Source organism: Vollenhovia emeryi, unplaced genomic scaffold, assembly GCF_000949405.1.
Source record: "Vollenhovia emeryi isolate VEMERY1.0 unplaced genomic scaffold, V.emery_V1.0 DF939147.1, whole genome shotgun sequence".
Classification (NCBI taxonomy): domain Eukaryota; kingdom Metazoa; phylum Arthropoda; class Insecta; order Hymenoptera; family Formicidae; genus Vollenhovia; species Vollenhovia emeryi.
Genome location: NW_011967219.1, coordinates 145,112 through 164,004, shown reverse-complemented (window position 1 = coordinate 164,004; position 18,893 = coordinate 145,112). Strand labels below are relative to the sequence as shown.

The 18,893-nt window shown below is 45.5% G+C and overlaps 1 protein-coding gene across 2 annotated transcripts in view; it reads right to left on the bottom strand.

Annotated features, from left to right (window-relative positions):
* Window positions 1-13,809: 13,809 nt before the first annotated feature.
* The window catches only part of LOC105565999 (allatostatin-A receptor-like), a 14,083-nt gene continuing 8,999 nt past the window's right edge, over window positions 13,810-18,893 (bottom strand). For both annotated transcript variants that reach the window (XM_012019655.1, XM_012019656.1), the window contains exon 5: window positions 13,810-14,426. The gene's annotated coding sequence lies outside the window, so the exon portion shown is untranslated. The remainder of the gene's footprint in view (window positions 14,427-18,893) is intronic.

The following is an 18,893-nucleotide window of genomic DNA, read 5'->3' as shown; positions in this document are numbered from 1 at the left end:
GCGTCTCCCGATTTCGAGAAACCGGAGGCCTCACCTCGCCCGCCTCTAACGTCCCGGCCTTACGTAAGTCCGAACCCACGGAAAAACTCGAGGGAGCACTAAGTCCTCGGCGCTCGCGAGCGCGCGCGCAGTGTGTGTCCGCGGAATTGTATTATCGCGCGGGAGCACGAGGGGGCAAATGGATCTTCCCCGGGGGACGTGCCGTGAGGGATACACCTCTCGAGATAAATCATTGTAATTTATCGTGCGGCGCCTAAACGTCGCGGTCGCCTAAGATCGCGCGAGTATTTACGATTGTACATCGTCACGGTGCCATGAGTAATGGCCGATTCGTTTTTATTCACGTCAAGAGGGACGTTCGAGGGCCCTCTCGAGCCGAATGGCGTCTCTCGAGCCGTCGTCGAGAGACGCCAGGCGTCTTCTTTCTGTCGAGGTACATCACGCGCCGTCACTTTACTTACCGATCCGCGGAGGCTTAGAGGCACATTTGCGAAAATTCTACAATTAATTCTTCCGACGGAGAACCCGGAGCCGCGTTCTCCGTGGCGGGATCAGCTTGTTTAACTTTAATCCAATTTGCTAAACGCGTCAGAGTGGATGGATAAGATAGGACGGAGAGGCGTCGGCCTTCATAACGAGTGGCTGCTGCGAGGTTGCGCCAAACAATCGGGGGGAAAAATACACCTCGCGATTACATCGCGGCGGTAGTTGAGCGCGCAGACAATAGTAGGGGTTGAATGGAGAGTGCCGGGTCTGTCGGGTCTCTCGGGATGCGCACTAATCACATCCAATTACCGCTGCCGTCTCAGCCGAAAGAGCTCGTTGCCGGAGCCGTTGTGGAATCGCTCCACACGTGCCACCCGGCGTCGTAAAGCGCGGGGCGGCCGGGGGTGACGTTCGCGGCTGCGGTGCATACGCGAGATTCCCCGCCGACGGCACTAGATCCGTCGTAACTCTCGGCGAAACCTCCCCCGTAAAATCGCGTGGCTTTAGAGATGCCCGTTTCGATCCACCCCCGCCCCACCCCTCCCGGGCTCGACTCGCGTTTAAGAGCCGAGCGAAATTATTCCCCGCGACCGGAAGCGAGGGGGAGATTCCTGATCGCGGTCGACAACGAGGACGGAAGGGGGCCGGGGGTGGGACGGCCAAAGGGAACTCAGGGATCACCGTGTGTCGCGTACACGCTCGCATTCCGGGTCATCGCATCGACTGAACGTCGACGACCAGAGCTACGTCACTTCCCTCGATACTTGTTCCATATGGCGGCCGGTAATCGATCATCGTCCAGGGAAATTCATCGGTTAATCGAGCGAACAGTTCCGTCTCTCTCCCGTACTCTCTTACCTTCTCGCTTCCCCTCCCTCCAGTTTCTTCTTCTTCTCTCTTCCTCTCTGTATTTTCGTGGCTTCCCTACAGATAAATCCGTGCGTGGACACTGTGAGATTTGCGACTTGTCCACCCTCCTATCTCCAGATCTGTCCAATTTGAGCGAAGCGAGCGTTTCGTGAATTGAATCAAGATTAGTGGTCACCGCACGCCACTTCGGGACGTGCGAGGTGAAATCTAACGAAGGGTATCGGATATTCTTTGACGCAGAATTGCTCACTGGGAATATACCGGTGGTATCGTAGTTACCGCAAGCATCCCCGGACGTGCGGCGCCTCGACAATGGAGGAGGGAAAATTCGGAATTGTAGGACTGTCCGAAAACACGTCGAGACGATAAGGCAATAACGCGGTCGTCGCCCGATTCCCGCTTCGAGGGTGTCTCTGATGAAAAAGCAGGAATAAACCCGGCCCCAGGACCGCGAAACGTTTCGGTGCATAAACTAAAATATCGTTTTTTTTGCGCGGATTAATCCCGTTTATTAATTGTACCATATTTATTTTTCAATGCGCATTGCTTTTCATTAATTTGGCCTTTTAGCCGTTTATATTTTCAGTTATCTCTCCTCTCTCGTCCTTTTATTTTCACATTTTTCATATTTTTCCACTCCGATTAATTAGGTTAATTTGTGTACGGGCGGCTTTTATTAAATAAAAGAAACAAATGAGGAAAAATCAGTTTAGCCCTATACCTTTTAGCTAATTATGCTCGTTCGCATGACTCTGATTTTCGTTCCGTCGGTTTTCCACTTGATCCAAAGGATGTTCTTCTCTATACGCGACAAATCTCTCGCTCGCGTTCTCTTCCCTTTCTTTTCAGCGAGGTATCAAGATAGGACGAACCCCGGCAGAGGCATGGCCAACCTTACTTCAACCTCACTGCTACACTTCACCGTGATTTCCTTACGAGGGCGATATAAGAGTTTCCGTCACAGCGACGCGATTTGGATTTTACCTCGCTCACCTAGAGACCTTCCCCAACGCCGGGCGTCTAGTGACCCATTTCCACCCTTCTTTTATGTCGTTCAATCCCGCCGTGAAATCCCGGATACGGGGACTTTCGCCAAGAACCGACACCGTGTCTCCTTCTGGCCGAAGCGCGGTTGCGTGGATAATGAAGCGGTGAAACAATAGGGCCATTGTCGGGCCATTATAAAAGGAGAAAGAAGCCAACTTCGTTCGCGCGACCGTCGCGCGTCGCCGCGGTTGATTTCCCACTTTTATTCGATTCGACCTTCGGGGACCATCGTCGCCGGGTGGACGACCGCAGAAATCACACGGCTCATCTTCCCGACTTCGTTTTTGGTGCTCCGTCGTGCCCCGCCAGCGATTCGGCGCGACCTCTCGTTTCCTCGAAATCCGAGGAGTTATTCGAGACGCGCGATTGTTCCCTACGCGCACAGAAATATCTCAGGTCGCTACATTGCGCGATGTTTACGTCATCACTAAATGGGATCGGCAATGGGGATTCTTAAAATAGAAATACAGGCACGCAAGTTTGTGTACAACGCATAAAATCACCTTCGGGCCGCCGAGTGACGAACCTGATGTCAACTTTTATTTGGCAAACTTTCGACTTTGGACGTCAAGTATTTCTTAGGATTTAAAGGAACAAAGGGCCAAGAGCCGTGACGGGGTGTTAATGTCTCAATATTTCATATTATTAAATTTATTGCGAAAAATACTACCTCCAGCCAGGGTTTTAACCTGGATCTCCCTCTTACTAGGCGGGCGTCTCGACCAATTCGACCACAGAGGCACATGGAAATATTCATCGCAATAAACAGTCTAATGTTGATTCCCGAATGCCGTGCTCTGGGAAGAAAAAGACAGCAACCCATTTTGGGGCCCACAATTACAATAGTAATCAAATTATTTGGATTGTAACTCTTCTCTGGGAAACATTTTGACAGTTTTTTTTTGTAGTTAAGCAACTTAACATTTCGGTTAGCCTGTCTTAAGTAAAAATTATCTTTGCGCTACTGAATATCGGCAGAACCAATTGAGAGAATTGATTAGTATTACTTAAAAATCTTGAATATAGATAGAATAGCTAATTGCGATTTTTAGTTACGCGGGGTAAAATTCGTAAAATATTAGAGTGTTACGAACAATCCAAATAATTCGTAACGAGAACTGCGCGCCGATTTAACGTAACTTTGAACGCGACGAATGTCTACACTTGTTGACAGATGCTGACATTAGGACAAGTTACAGTTGCAGTTTGCCTCAATTTCACGCGCAGTGTCATCCGCGTGATCGAAAGATGGAAATTGTACCGTAAACACAATGTTGCTTCCGAATTCTAACCGTTAACTTCGGCACCGTCCATCCCGAGGACCCTCCGGAGCATAAACCCCGGATTCTCAACTCCGAGCTCTCGAGTTCGCAATCCGGCGCTTATCGAATTCTTGATTGCCTTGCTTCGAATATTGGACCGTTGCTACACGAGAGTCGCATTCCACTTGCGTCCCTCGGTATCGTACACCTAGTTAAACGAGACGACAAGACACGAACAGCGCCCGCACCTGTAGCGTCCGGTTGCGGTGTCGGTGTTGTTAAACCGGTGCACGTCCCACGAAACGTCCCGACGAAAACCGCCCTTATCCCCGCTGTCGAGTTTATCTTTCGCAGGCAAGAGGAATTATGGAGCGTCTTCGCGGGCGTTGCGCCACCGCAGACTGGATCATATTTGTACGATTTGTAGGGGTTTTTTTCCCCTCCAAGATTTATTCCACCGCTGAGAGAGGAAAACCCAGTTAGAAATGTCTCCGGCGTTGGCATTTCTGTTGGATATCGCCGCCCAAGATAAACGCTCGGGGAAACGGCCGCATAAATAACCGGAAATTTATATCGTTCCTCCGCGTGCGCGCGTCACTCGAAAAGCTGACGAATTTACGCGGACGAGATCGCGAGTCGTTGCGATAATGCCCGTCGTTTCTCCCCGGCAGCATATTTATCGATTCGCCAATTTGTTGCAATGGGATTAGCGCCGCGGTTGCGAAGGGAGGAGGTAAATATCTACACTTTAAGCTCGTCTCCGTCGTGCGATCTGCATTGGTCTACGCAATCTACGCTAATCGCGGTTGATTGCGTTCTATCAATGCCGCGCTCGGTTGAAAATGTATCGCGTTTCAAATAATATCTGTCAATTAATAAGAGACCCTCGATGAGCCTGCTACGGAACTTAATACGGTTCTAGTCCGCCCGCGCGTTTCAAGTGGGCGTATTGCATTAACCCTCTCGACCTACAAAGCGAGGCACATCTTGCAGGAGGACGCTCGAAAAAAATTTTTTTTTCGTCTCGGACAAAGGCCAAACTAATTCTCTAAATTAATTTTATTATTGCAGCGTGTTATCCGAGCTGCTGAGAAGGAAGCGTAAATTAGAAGAGATTGGTATAGAGAAAGTCTCGTGCAAACACTAGAGATGAAAAAACGGTTTTGCAAGAAATTAAGAAAGGATATAGAATTATTTTTCTTGATGTTCATCGTTAAAACGACTAATGTCTACGTTATTTCGGTATTATTCAGCGTCTTTTGTCTTTTTAACTTCAAATATGGAGGCGGAAACGTTGTTCAATGCCTAATAACGAATTCAGACACTTGCACTAGTGTACACTAACATTAAGTACCGGGTCCAAGGCCGGTATTAATAATCTGTTCTTATATTGAGGATTATCTTAAGTATAATCTTACTTGTACGTTTTTAACCAATCACAGAACCATAGCATTTTAAGACATTACATATGGGGATCCTTAAGGCGTCTGTATTATCGACACAGTCACATCTAATTTTTGCGCGCATGAATCTTTTTATTGGCTTTTTGCACAAATAATATCAAAATCGAGTGCGAACCATACAGTAGAACATTGTTATATTTAAAACACTGCGTTTAACAGTTTAACAGTCTAATTGAAAAAAGGTCGTATGATGATCTTGAAATAAGAACGGACTATGAATACCGGCCTAAGTATATCCAGACATAGCCACCGCCGCTTTGATTATGTACAGCAAATCTTTACATTCTTTACACAGAGACCGTTTAAATGAACGCAAAATAATTTTAGAACAATAATATGGCGTCAAATATCCAAAGAAGATATAAGATATAGTCAAGTAAAAGATTTTCAAGATTGGAGTAAAAAACTGATTTTCACCGGGCGTTTTTTACTCGAAGTCTAGTTTTTTCCGATACTTTTCAGCATTGGCAAACACTTTGTTTCCTTTCTTTTCGTTTCTTCAATATTTCGACATAATCGTTTAGGACTAGAGAAACGGCAGTATCGCGTCGAAATTATAGTTTCAAAACGATACGTCCACATGTTTTGCAAGCGAGAGGGGCAAAGTTTAAACTCTGGGATTCGAGAGACTTCGTACATCTTGTTGAAAGCTATTAAAAGTTCAGATTATGGGACTTGAAAAATTGAAGATGGGAGAATGTAAAGTTTGAAATCAAGAGGAATGCATTTGGAACTTTTGAGGCCGACGCGGGGGAATAAGGGGGGAGGGGAGTCGCGCGAATATTGTCTACTTACCTAATATCATTTTGCCATTCCGACTGCATCTACATGCCGCATCTGGGAAATGTACCTATCTTGCTACACTTGCCCGTTTTAGTAGTCCACACCATAAAGCATGCCGCTCCGTTTTACGGCGCGAGGCGTTATTTCAGTTTGCTCGAATTGCGAGCGATTTCGGGGCGTGATTTGTTGCGCCTAAAATGATTGATTTAATTGTAATCCCCGCCGGATCGATCCGCTTTTCGTTAAGGGGATGCTGGACTGATTCTGCGCCTTTTGCACTTTTTGTACATAGAACTGTCGATTCGTGAAAATTCATTTGTGTAATACACAAATTACAAGGCTTACGCGTAGAGAGAACAGCGTGGTATCATTGAAATTAAGTCCAGAAGCCTAAAAAGAAATCTATTTACTTCAACAAGTTACAGATTACTTAAGTGGTACACTGTCGGTTAAAAAACTTTTAACTTATTTAGGTGAATAGATTTCTTCATAGGCTTCTAAACTTAATTTTCCCATGTGAATTTAGCCACGTATAGAAAACATACATTTTTCATGTATGTGCATGCAAAGTGTACAAATGCGTTGATATGTGCACAAATTCACGTGGGAAGGCATCGGTGATTCCTAGTGTACACGCCCGAGTCTTCCTCCGCGTCGTGTCCGCGCCTCCTTTCCGCGATCCGCCTAGAACTTCCGCACGGACAACAGCTCGGCTCGGTTTATCGCGGTTGTTTGTTGCGCGCTACATCGAAGCGTTGCACGAAAGAGAAATAAAATTTCATTAACGCCGTATAACGGCGGCGGCCGTGCGATATTAGCTTTGCCCCGTTAGCCCCGTTTTCATTAGTTAACCGTCGAGTCGCTTACGCGCCGCGCCGAGAGAATAATTCGCAAGGCGTGTACGTTTATTAGGCTCATTACGCGCCGGTCTCTTCTCGCAGGACTTGGCGCGTGGGGCGAAATGATCTTGGAGTAGCCCACGCATGTCGTAGCTTTATATTTAGTTGTGCTCAACTGCGACATCGATACGAGCGGAAGCGCTTCCAAGGAAACCGTGTCGAATTATACAGTGACGGACAGACTTTTTTTTTACGATGCTTCCTGCATAAACCGACCAACAGTAGAAAGAAATTAAACTTAAGTATGCGTGGTGGCAAATTTTATCTATCAGTACGCGAAATTTCAGACCCGGTCGCCAATGAAATAAAATGAAGAATAACTGTCAAAGTTGTATCTTTTAACGTCCAGTAAACACCAAGTAACAGTTACATAACATCAATGTTATAATTTCCCACTCAACAAGATAAATGTAATATAACACCCATGTTATATTACAGCAGGTAATTATAATATTGATATTATGTAACTATTACTCGGTGTTAGGGGTTGGGATAGGGGTTGTGGGCCGATCGCTCGCAGAAGCACTTTGAGGGAGTTAATATTATTTTATCGAAAAAGTATCGCAACCATTCTGTCCATCACTGTACATGCCAGATAAGATAATAAGAAGAAAATGTGTACTTGATTAAAATTGCACGTCGAACTTGAAATTAAACGGTCTCCCAGTGTGGATTTCGGTTTTGGGAAAAGAGAATAAGCCCGCGAGGGCCAGGACGTGGCCCGCAGAGAGGCTGAACAGGCGTCATCTTTGTTTTGGTGCGACGAGTCAGCAACGCGATGCGTGCGCGTGTCGTGGCGAAAGAACCCATGCATTGTCCTTCCGCTGTTCAGGCTTTTTCGTACCGACATTTTCCCGACCCAGCCGTCGCGAACTTCCTTTGGCGAAATAAAATTTACGAAAGGTCAAAGAATTCGACGTCTGATCGAATCTCAATGTAAAATTCGCAAACGGGCGTATGCACAATCTCGAGCAACCCGTACAAGGATCACTTTCAGAAATGCAAACGCCGTTGAGAATGGCGTATCAACCGAGAAGAAACGCATTTCGAGGTGAACAAGGCTGAAAAAGTCGCAGCCGCACGAACAAAATTACGAGGACACTGTTCGGCGAGTTTCCGAACGGACCTCGTATTTGTGAGTAATTTTAATTTATATTTAAATGTCGTTTAAGACTCGCCGAAATTTTCCGTATATTTTGGATCGCGAGATATTGCGCGCGCTATCGCGTTAGAGAATGTTTTCCAATTTCCTGGAATCTTCTGAATCTTCCGACGACAATCGGCCGGAGCGCCTCCGCAGGCAAAGCATTTGAGTGAAACGATTCTCCATGAGAGCAATCTCGGGATTCCCCTGTCGGCTTACTTTCCAGCGAACATTCTTCAACGGCAGGAAGATCTCCTCAAGGTTATTGCAAAACCTTTACGGCGTTTCTTATTCATGAGCAATTACCCAGTTAATCTCCGACCATTTATTAATCTAATTTCGAAGTTACGAGGCGTTAGCGCAGTACTTTTCTCCTCGCGGCCTCTTCATCCCGTCAAACGAAAGTTTCGACTTGAGATTTTAAAAAAGCTCACCTGCTCGGGATTAAATAAATAAAAAAAAAAAGTTCATCGTCTCCGCCTGCATACTTGAAACACTCCTGCAATTTATTTTGCGAGAGAGTAAATTTCTTCCATAATCTCTCGGAGCACGCAGGAACTATCGACGCGGCGTCGCGAGGGAGAAGAATTGCCTATTTTGTCGATCTGTCCAAACGCCCATATGTGCGAGAGTAAGCCGCGAGAAACGCGGAGCGGAGCTCGTAGAAAAATGATAAAAACCCCGCCACTTTTTTTCCCCGAAGCATTGTCCCCGCGGACCAGCGTAACTAGTTAACCGGGGCTAGCTTATGACTTGGAAGAGGGTTGGGCGTCCGTACAACGCACGGCCGATGAAAAGCCGCTTCCTGTACGCGCCTCGCGCTATAAACGGCCGGCATTTTTATACGCTCGAGTATGCCAGGAGTTTATGGAACGAGGTCATTGTTACTGCGTCGCGTCACGACGCGTCATGCCGAGTAGATGGCCGGGGATAGATTAAGCGACGCCGGCGATAAGTCCTGCGAAATAAAACGGTGGCTACGTCCATTCGCGGGAGTCTGCGAATTGTTTCGAATGGGTTTCCGGCTGCGGGCTCTTCCCTGAAACGCGCGCGCGGCCCGCTGATAAGTGTCCTGATAAGTACGACATACGTACGGAGGGCAAGTTCTCGTTCGTTTCATTAAGATAATGGCCCAATCTCGCCGCGCGCAATTTCCTTTTCGCGATTTCGGTCCTTTCGTGGGAGGAGAAGGAGCCCTAATTGGCTTCACTTAAGGTAGAAGCCATAAATCGGTCGGATGCCGGCGGCTGCGCTACTCCTAATGCCGAAACGTGTCGAGGTGGAATCCCGCGTTTGCCGGAATAATCCGATAACTGAATGTATCCCTAAGTACTTAACTCTCGACCGCCATCGCGGGCACTCGGAGGCAGAGAGGGTCCATTGATTCCTTACCGCTGGCGCCTTTGACCGAAGATAGGGGATGATTGAGTGTAAATGCGGGACCTTCGAGATGCAGGGCAAATTAAGTAAAGAGCGTTTGCGAGAGTAATTATATGCATTTTAAAAATTAAAAGACTCAGCGCCACTTCCCAGCGCGATTTGTTGCGCAATGGAGAGGCCATTAAGTAATGATTGTAATAAAAAAGAGCTGACAGGAATCTAAAGCGAGCCGTAATATGGAAATGCGCCGATGACTTTAAGGAAATTAATTCAGGGAAACGTTAATTCAAACACATCTGCGCGATACGTTCGTTACTTATTCCTTTCTCGGCCGATTCTAAACTGCGTTTTAATACGGCGCAATCTCGAAAGAAATCACAAAACAACGAAAGTGTGCGCTAATCAATTTTCCCTTCCGGTTGTGCCCCGTCGTAACTGAATGTGTATAGAACTGTAGACGCGCAGTACGCGAAATCATTATTTCAATGCGGAAAGAATTAAACTGAAATAATCCCAAGTGGCGATAATCGATCTGCCCCGCCTGACCCTTTCGGGTGCAAGTGATTAAGCAGAAATGAAGGACACGGGGCTTTGCGTTCGCGTATCCGCGAGCGTCGCCTCGGGGCGGAAGATCATTGCTTTCTGCCACGCGCCCTTCGGAACGGGGGCTCGTTTCGCTCCTCGTTTTACCCCGCGGCACAAATCCCGTCCGCCTCCTATTGTTTCACGCGAAGAGTTCATCGATCCTCCGACAAAAGGGAACGTGAACGAGCGAGGTGAATGGAGGAGCGGGGTAGGTATTTTCGCCTTTCACCAACGGGAAAATGTTCCCGACCATTTCAAGTGCTCATTCCCCTCCCCCTGCTTTCCCTCTTCCTGTACATCTCTTTTTCTCCCCGTAATCTCTGGCTACTATACTTCCTGTCTTCATCCCCCTGTGCCGAGGTGGTCGCGCGCGAACGCGTCTTCGCCCGCTGCTCCCCTGTCGTTTGTTAACATTTCACGAAGCTCGCCCACGTAATGGACTCGGTAATCTTCGAATATTTCATTAGCCGAAAATAATGTAGAATAGAGCCAACCGGTGTACACTCCGGTGCGCCAGAGAACGCGGCGAGATAATTTATCTCGAACGTGAGGGAACGAGGACGAAAAGGATCAATCTGATAAATATAAGATCCCGCGTATACTTACACGCTTATTTCCTATCGGCGCCGGGCTCCGGTAAATTTGCAGCTGCACTTTTTACACGGCTGAAACTTGTGTACTATAGGACCTAGTCGGATTGCAGTAACACGTGTAACCTTCCGTTCCTTCGAGGGAACGAGAACTTCTACGTCACACATATATGTAAGAAAGTCGTTCGTAAACTTGAGTCTCGATGGCGATAAGGCTCGCCATGCACATTTTATTCCCAACGCCAGACGAAAGGGCATTCCGGTCTCAAAGGATTAAGTCTATTCAGTCCTGCCTCGCGACCTAGCCCAGTCCTTGAAACGTGTCAAGCTGTATTTAGTTTGCTTCGCGTCTTCATGGTTTACAGGATGAGTTTTCTGCCACTGCACGGACTGGCTTTTACTTTATGACGAGCGAGCCATGTAATTTTGTTCGGTCGCCCTCGAGCGTCACATATAATATATATGTACATATATATATATATATATATATATACCGTTCTTTCAGCTCTCTTCATACGAAGATGAGTCGATATTTTATACGCGTCGCGTGTTGCACTCATAAACTGTAAAATCCATTTAATTTTACGCGCACTCGTAAAAACGTTCTTTGAGCGGCACGCCGCTGCTCGGCGGAATAATGCCCTTCGTATTATTCACGTATTATCGTGCGCGAGCGACGGCGACGGACGTATAATGCAAAAGATTAACGTCTCTTGAGACAAAATGAGATTTAACCGACCGCGCGGTAAACGTGCGCGACTCGGATTCCTCCCGTCTCCCTATCCATATCTTTTTCATTATCGGGGGCGCGAGATGCGATCTCTCGTATTCATAAAAACGCCATTGGACTGACATTATTAAATTAAATTTTATCTCCCGGAATATAATATTAATCTGCACAGGTAACACGCCCGAGAGCGCGCTGTGTTTTGCATTCCGTCGATATTGTTCGATAAGAGTAAAAAGAAGTCACATTGCGCCGGTCGAACGTAAGACTCGTCGAATAGCGTCGATTTCAAGTCTACCCTCTTCCTCAAATTTTCGAGTACGAAATAACGGATTTAATATAGTGAATTAAAATTAAACGACGAGACGTAGCGAAGATCGGAGCTGAGGATAGTCTCGCGCGGGTTTCTTCCCCTTTTCTTATGAATCTCTACGAGTGCAACGTTTCACTTTGAACGATCGCTCAAAGAGGGACGAAAATAAAAGATAGCTCCGCATCTCCTCGCTGTTCAGCGGATGAACATTTCACGCATTCATCTGCGCCACTCATCTTTCCTCCACACAGAACGACTCCTTCAAGATGGCCATCGAGACGGAACCGTGAAGATCCCGTAAGCTCCCGTACGCAGGGCTGGAGTCTGTGGAGATCAAAGGGTTATTATGCACCCCGCGGGGTGAAAATCCTCGAGAGCGAGCGGCGATAAAGCGCGACGCCGTTCGCGCATCAATTAACTTTATTAACGCGATTATCGGCAATTCGCTCGAATCGTCAAGCGCCGAGAACGTCTTTCCCTCCCCCCACCCCTCCCTCACCACCCGTGGGAGACGCGTAGTCCTTTTCCAGTACATTAACTTCCGGAAAGGAGATCCGGACCGATTCGATTTCTTCTTGCTTGCCGATCATTAGACTGCTTAACTCCACCTACTTAAAGTCATCCCGCCGTCTCGTTAAACCGCTTATACCCGTCGCTACGGGCGATGTTCTCGCGTCTGCCTGTACCGAGCAAAGGAAATTCATTACGCCCTCGCCACTCGCGACGCGACGAAGGGCCGAAGGGGAAAGCGCTGAACCGGCGAATGTAGGATTATTACGTCGGCGACGAAAAAATTGCGCTTACTGAATTAATAAAAACAGCGGCGCACCTTTTCCTCCCACGACGCGACAAGTCACCGTTTTCCACGTGATAACCAAACTCGCTGGGGGGTCAATTTAAGGTAGTTAGGTAAAAAGAAATGATAAAGTTACAGATTTTCTTTCAACTTACAGATATTAATACGTACGTGTGTAAAATTTGGGTTTGTTTTACCGTATAGTTTCCGAGATATAATCACTTCAAATTAACTGTTTTTACCTTTCGCTTATCGCCATTGGCCGCTGAGGCAGAAAACCTGACACTTGGACACGTATTTGTCAGTAGCAAAAAATCTACAACAAGGATTGAAACAAAAAATCAGGCAAAAGTAGTTGAATGTTTCAAGAAGTGCATGTTTAAATTTCATATAATATCATACGCTGACCGTACGGTATCAGAGTATGGTAAATCCAAAGAAAAATTTGCCTAGGTAAACTTTTTCGTGCACGGTAACGCCTTGCGGATGTGGCAACGTAGGTTATGCCATTCTCTTTGTTTTCCGGTTAAGTGTTCCTTGCATTTTCGCTTCTGCCCTAACACTTTCTTTTTTTTATAAAACGCCCTCTATATCGTAACCACGATTTTTCCATTATGATAATTAAAATATCTTTTCACAATTCACGATCAAATGCAATGTTGCTACGATCAACGCTCCGTTTCTGTAACTCTTCTTTATTTTATCGGTTTTTAACATTCTAAGAGAAGCAATAGTGTGTAAAAATCTGTTCTTGAATTTAATGTAAAAGAATTCGTCGTCTATTGAACTTTCTTGATCAATCAAGTCTCATATCGACTAGAACAGCTGGGAAAGAATTTAACTACCTTAACAGATTACATTTCACGGGCAATAATTAGCAATTGTGAAAAAAAAATTATTAATTAACTGTCGCAAAACGTCCGTACGCGAGAGATACATACGGGAGTCGTGTATTGCACAAGATACACGCTCGGGTTTAAACCCTTGCCCTTTTTTCGCCGATAAATGACCCCATTATTTTTTCGATACGAGGGAGGGAGCTCGAATGTTATCCTCTCTCTTAATATCATCAACCCGTAAATCTGCCTCTCGCGTACAGCTCGGTGGAAATATTATTTCGCTCCGTTTGTTTATCGATCAGCGGAGAATAAATCAATGCCTGCTGTTTCAGCGCGGAAAAGATTATTTGAGATCTCGCGAATCACGGTAGTGGGAATTTCGAGAGATGACTCGCCGCTTTTCATACTTTATTAGCCATTAAACGATTAATTTCGCTGGTACCTTCTCTTATTACCGTAAATAAAATAATGCGCAACTTGGAATTCCGTCGCACTAAGCCACTGTTGTATCCCGACCAGATTTTCCGTGTCGCTCCGATACACCCAGCCTCAAACAAACATTAGGGGGGAAATGTTAATGGCGTTCCCATTTCTCGTGGACGCTCGAATAACGTGGACAAACGGCGTGGGTCTCAATGTCTTTATTGATACGTTTTACAGTATTCGTGGATATAATTTCGCGACGAGCCCTCTGTGACGAGGCCCTTTTCGAATTAACAACCTTGAATGGACGAGCGTCGGGAAATGAGCGTCCGCGTTTTACATTCAGAGATATTATAACATCGCACTCATGTATCGGCACGGGTTTGTGTAACGTAATCCGCAAGCTCGAATCGGAACTGCGAAATCTATCGGTTGGAGGCGAGTCAACGGATTTATAATGACCGGATGCGAGCGGGATCCCTTTCCTGGTGCGCCTGCAACGGGCTGCACCTCGTCGCGTTATCGGGGATTATCGGTTACTGATCAATAGCGCTTTCTGATCAATTACTCCTGAATAACCGCTGTTTGTTCATCTCGTTTCTCGATAAAGAAAAATAGAGGGAATATAAAAGTTGAATGCTTACGCGCCCGGCGGAAGTTAAAAGGATCGAGGGACATGCGCTTGAGTGTATTTGCTAGATGACATCAAACATCGAAACATTCTATAGGACCGTAAAGTATTCGTCGTTTTCGAACAGTGGCGAGCAAGGACGTGCCAATCAGCTTGGTGCCAATCACCGTCGTCGGTGAATTTACCGTCTGCAACAGTAAACAACATTTAAATGTAAAACACAAACGTGCCCCTGCAAATTAAACTAGATTTTTTTTTACACTTTACTAACTAGTCTTTTTAACGTTCATCCTTCGCCTTTTATTTTCCCTATTTCCCCGGCGTGAAACGCGAATCCGGCGCTTTCTCTCGAAAGCTGTTTAATGTCTTGTCACGCGTAAAAACGGGAATCATAAAAAATGCAATCGCACAAGAGCCTCTTAAATATTCATTTCCCTTTAAACCGCAGGATCTAACGGAGGCTGAACTTTTATCGCTATCCATGCCGGCTCGGAAACGTTTAAATAATTGCCAGGGTTTTTATCTTCGATTTTAACATTTCGAAAAGGCCTCCTTGAGATTTCTCGGGCTCTCCCGCGGCCACGGTTCGGTTCACCGTTCTCTGATCTCTCTATAATTCCCGCGGGAGGTGGGCGGCATCGAAAGTAGGCCACTTCGTGAAATAAGCGGAAGACGTTTCTCGTCGAAAAAGCAGAGGAAGGTAGGCGTAGGTACTTCGATCCTTCCCTCGTCTCTACCTTGCGCTCGCTTACCAGCTATTTCTCTTCTTCTCTTCGCCTTATCCTTCCTCTGATTTCTGGCTTCTTCCCAACGTCGTTGATCGACCTTCTCATCATCGATCTGTACGGCCCCATTGTCAAATTTGCATATCCCCGCCCTCATCTGCGCTCGTTAGATCGCTATATGTTAAGCATCGCTTTTTCAATATTCGAATGTTGCAGTGCGTCTCTTGCAAATGGTATTTCCTTTAGCCCAGGTTTTGCACATTTACGCCCTACATTAAAGCCACGCGTTGTTTTTATCACCTGTATACACGCGCTTCAATTTTGTCAGCAATTCTTTCAGCTTTCGAACAGTCGCAGATACGAGGAGGAAAGTAAACAATTAAAAAACACGGTACGTTTTTTTTATGTATTTAAATTAGGGCCCGGCGTTATCACAGGCGATAACGTGGCGCACATAAATTGAAAACGCAGGAAGAATAACGTCATATGGAAAAGTTAAAAATGTATAACATTTAAAATTGGAAATATGTTAGTAAGATAAAGCTTATCCAGTTTTAATTGAGTTCAGCTTTCAAAATCCCTGCGTTACGCCGCGGGACGAGATTATAAAAACAACTGGAAACCACGGGAAATTTATTTCTTCGATATTAATCTGGAATATCGCGTTCGTGCTATATTAAAATACTTTACGCGTATCAACCGAACGTAAATTATCCTCCCTGTTTCCGCTACTTCCCGTAGAACTTCTTTTCTTTTTTTTACCGCGTCTTACTTGTCAGAGCTCCAATTCATTTCTGCTTCGCTATGCTTGTTCGATAAAGACGGCGAAGCGTTTCTTTTGGCAGTCACCCTGCGCACCATTTCGGGAAGATGTCAACTTTATGATATACATTTTCAGACCCTTGCCAAACAATTCTCATTTGTCACGACGGCGGAGGCTGCAACTTTCTCGGGATATCTTTGAAAACTGCAGCACTCGGCGCTCTTCCCGCCTTAAATTAAAACAACGCGAAAATCGATACTCGCCCGGGAGCTTCTCGAAAGCTAATTGTGCAAAACGGCGCGCGAAGGCGACGGATACAACGTCGCGATTCTCGAGGCGGGGCAAGAGAAAAATTGTCGCTCCGTGTATCACTAAAACCGAATTTCCGTTGTTCATTTCTAATTGTAAATCATTCATTCGTTTAATGCGACCGGATTTTACGTTATACAAGAGAGGACGCCATTTTCCCACCGCACGCCAGAAAAGTATAATTATAGCCGCGAATGTGAATAATAACGCGAGAAACATGTTAAAAATATCCCGGATGGAATATCAAATTTTCAAAGGTACAAAGAGCAAAATTATCATTTTACAGACGCGGAAGATAAAAGTCGTCGTTAAAACGTCTCCTTCATTTATTGGCGGCGTTATTTTTAGCGAAACTTACAAGTTCGCGACGAAGGTCGAGCGGAGTGGAATCCACGAGTGAAAATTAGTCTCGCTCAAGTCGCTCGAGACGCTTTTCCCGAAGTCTATTAATAAACCGGGGAAAGGACAATAAGCGGCTCTCGTAGTCACGCCGGCATGCAACGTGACGGATTCTAATCTCGGCGCGGAATAGTTTAGGTGACTCCGTATTGACAGTAAATCGCCGGTATTGACGCGCAAATAGAGCCATTAATATCGCCCAGAGCTTAGTACGAGATCGAATCGGTACGGGGAGATATCGGATTACCATCTCGTCGCTCACGGAATACATCTACTTGATTAAGATTTGTTTGCACTAGTCAACGAACGGCCATTTTTACGAGCGTCCGAGCGCCGTCGTTCCCGAGGCGCCGTCGATTACCGACTCGCTTATCCTTTTCTAAAACGTCTCGTCCGTAAAATACGGCGTTTTCGTCTGACTGCACGGCCAGGGGATTAAATCTTACAATATAGTGAAAATGCTAAAAGTCGGCGGCTTGTCTCTTTCTAAGGGGACGGTTAGAAAGAGACAGAAGCCACTCGCTTTTAGCATTTTCACTATACGGGGAGAATTTTCTCTTAAAATTTATTCTGGAAATCACGTAATCGTGCGACAACGCGGCACTTTGAAAAACTTTATGAGAGTCTTTTGATTAGTAATGTATGGTTAAATTTCACAAAACTCTCATAAAGTTCCTCAAAATGCCATGTTGTTCAACGATTACACGATTTTCGGGTTAAAATTTGAGAGAAAAATTCTCTCCGTGTAGTGTAACAGATACAGAATCGACCCAGTGGTTGGAACCCGCTTGTGCAACACGACAGCACATTGTGTCATTCCTACGTCATTTCACAGTCTACAATTCTTGCCGTACCTTTGAAATCACTGACCGTTTAAGAGAACGCTGGAGTGTTTCTGCACTTTTGGTACCTTTTGCTCCTAGAACTGTCAATTCATTTGCGTAATATACAAATTATGTGACTTTTGTGTACAGACCGACAGTGTTCCACTATTCGTACTAAATCAGAGAACAGCATAGTATCATTGAAATTAAGTTTAGGAGCTTAACAAGAAGTCTATTCACTCGAATTAGTTATAGGTTACCTGACCTGTAACTTATTCGAGTGAATAGATTTTTTTGTTAGGCTTCTAAACTTAATTTCAATGATACCATGCTGTTCCTTCACTTAATCTGAATAGTGGGACACTGTCGGTCTGAACACAAAAGCCACGTAATTTGTATATTACACAAATGTTTTCACGAATTGGCAGTTCTAGGCGCAAAAGGTGCCAAAAGTGCAGAATCACTCCCAGCATCCCCTTAACGATATCGATCATCTCTGATAATTATCGCAAAATAATCAAAATATAAATTTTTACCAACTTTGTCCGCTAGCTAATTATCGAACTAATTATTTGATCGGCGTGCGTTAAAGGTGTATTACGGGCGCCCTTATTTACGCGAAGAGGCTGATGTAAACCATTTCGGTTTAAACCTACCTTGGCCCATCTGTTTAACAGACCGCGAAGCGAAGCCTGATAATTTCGACCGGTATTGATAATTCCGACCAGTTCAACGAAACACGCTTAATCTCAAATTTAGGCCATTGTGGTGTAAATATTGTACGGAGGGTTAACTCTAATTAATGCCCGCGTTCGGATCCTGAAGGGCTCGTCACCATTACGGTAATAAATGCAAACGCGTCGCGACATCGTCGGTAACTTTTTCCGTTCGTCCGTCGGGGCGGAAGGAAGGGATCAAAGAGCAAACCGCCACAGTGCGAAACAACACGCGGCACCGATAACAAAGAATGGTTAATTGAATTTCCGTCCAGCCGTCAATCTCCGGCAAAGGCATCGATCTGATTAAGGTTTGTTTGCCACCCGCGACGTGTCGCAATGCGGTTTTCCGAGGGGGAAGAAAAAAAAACGCACCTTCGACGCGCCCCGTGTAAACGATGCGAGGCGACAACAAGTCAGAAAGCAAATAGACGGAATTCCGTTGACGCGATATGACGTATCCGCCAATTCCTTTTTCTGCGTCACTGAAACAGAGATCTTACGTGCGTCGTAAAGAATCCCCGTCTGTAAATCGTAGAAAAGAAAAATCTGGAAGACTCGCGGAATAGAAAAAACCTTAGCTGGTCAGTTTCGATAATAGTACAACCAGTTAGGTCCACTCCCAGCAAACACAAAGTAACAGTTACATAACTGCAAGTTAAAATTTCCTACTCAACAATATAACTGTTACATAACACACGTGTTATATAACAGTTATATTGTTGAGTAGGAAATTTTAACTTACAGTTATACAGGGTGTCGGATTCGATTTGGACCACTCCAAAGTTTATAGTAGATTGGGTCAAACTGAGAAGAAAAGTTATATATCATTTTACAAAATCCGTAATTATTATCGCGTAATTAAGAAAAACGTCTGAGCCAATAAGTGCACGGAGGAACTGAAGGCCGGACTCGGCAG